Source organism: Drosophila montana, unplaced genomic scaffold, assembly GCF_035044405.1.
Source record: "Drosophila montana isolate Dmon_TW-CO22-7 unplaced genomic scaffold, ASM3504440v1 contig_2854_1, whole genome shotgun sequence".
Taxonomy (NCBI): domain Eukaryota; kingdom Metazoa; phylum Arthropoda; class Insecta; order Diptera; family Drosophilidae; genus Drosophila; species Drosophila montana.
Genome location: NW_026997727.1, coordinates 1 through 1722, shown reverse-complemented (window position 1 = coordinate 1722; position 1722 = coordinate 1). Strand labels below are relative to the sequence as shown.

The 1722-nt window shown below is 47.6% G+C and overlaps 1 long non-coding RNA gene across 1 annotated transcript; it reads right to left on the bottom strand.

Moving 5' to 3' along the window:
- Positions 1-12: 12 nt before the first annotated feature.
- On the bottom strand, positions 13-1716 carry LOC135430059 (uncharacterized). The gene is made up of 5 exons (XR_010436530.1): positions 1070-1716; positions 806-1006; positions 581-742; positions 278-517; positions 13-214 (listed from the first exon to the last, which is right to left on the bottom strand). It is a non-coding gene; the product is annotated as an uncharacterized LOC135430059 (long non-coding RNA).
- Positions 1717-1722: the final 6 nt, after the last annotated feature.

Below are 1722 nucleotides of genomic sequence, written 5' to 3'. Positions count from 1 at the left end.
TATTTACCTGCACTACCAATTCAATCACCTTTGCCACGGCATCAACGGCAAAAGCTGCCAGAGCAGCTCCTCCAGCCATGGCAACAGCAACATCAAAGCCAGCCAATGAGTTTCCCTCAGCCAGGACAACAACGACAAGAGCAGCCGGGGAACACTGAGCAGTTGCAGCAGATCCGGGCGGATGGCCCATCATCAGCGTCACAGCGAGTTATTTCTGCAAACGAATATCAAACATATGCATTATTTACCGAGCCAAGTATAGAATGCATATACTTACCTGTACAATCAATTCAATCTCTTCCGCCATGGCACCAACGACAAAGGCAGCAAGATATCATTGAACAGCAGCAACTAGCCTCAACAGAGGAGCTCCTCCATTCAAGCCAACAGCAACAACAAAGCCAGCAAATGAGTTTCTCTCTGCCAAGACACAAACGACAAAGGCAGCCGGGGAACACTGAGCAACAGCAACAGAGCCAGGCAGAAGGCCTACCAGCAAAAATGCAGCTAGTTAATTCTGTAAAGGAAGATCAAATATACGAATTATTAAATGAGCCAAGTATAGAATGCGCACAGTTACCTGCAAATCCAATTCGGTCGCCCCTGCCACGACGTCAAAAACAAAGGCAGCAAGTGATTGCTAAGCGAACAACTGTACGAAGTTTTGCACAGTTGCGGAGTATGGAGCGGCAGCAGCAGAGCCGGGCAGAACCCTCATCAACAACGACACAGCGAATCATCCCTGCAAGGAAAGATCAAATACACAAATTAATGAAAGAGCCAAGTGTGGAATGCATACATTTACCTGCACAACCAATTAAATCTCTTCCGCCACGGTATCAACGACAAAGGCAGCAAGAGATCATTGAACAGCAGCAACAAGTCTCAGCAGAGCTGCTCCGCAAGCCACGGCAAAAACAACAACAAAGTCCGCCAATGAGTTTCCCTCAGCCAGGGCAACAACGACCAGGACAGCCGGGGATCATTCAGCAACAGCCAGCAATACCTGCAAATGGAGATCAAACACATCTACCACTGAGTGAGACAAGTGTGAAGTGCACATACTCACCTGCACAACCAATCCGATCACCGCCGCCACGGCATCACCGACATAGGCAGCAAGGGATCAGTGAGCACACTAAGCTACAACAACAAACTCCGACAGGCACCAAGCGCAAGCGGTCCCCTCAGTCAGCACAGCAGCAACAACACAGGCATTTTCCAACCACAGACCAGGAACAGCTGCAAATTGGGCCGCATTCCTTGCAAAGTCCACTACGGCACGCGACATATGGCCAACGGCAACCGACGCTGCAGCAGTATCCAGTTAGCGAGTGGCGACCCGGACATAACTGGAGGCAACTCGCACATCGAAAGGCACGCCCGCTTGCGAATTCACCAGAGTCCCCTGGAAAGAAAAGAATCATTAATTAATTAGTAACTGGTGTTAAAACACAATACAATGTATCATGTATAATTTATTTGTAAGAAAATATTGCCAGACTGCAATACACTGCAGTCGATCACTTTCGATGCATGCGATGAATTCTCGTTCATCGCATGCGGAGTTGCCACTTTGTTTTAAGTATCGATATGTACGCTAATTATATTTGAATAAGTTGCTCGATAGTAACGCACAAATAAAATAGGTAAGCTGCCGATTGTCTCATTCGACAGCAAGCCCTCATCGTGTACAATAGTGCACAGCAACCTGAAAAAAAA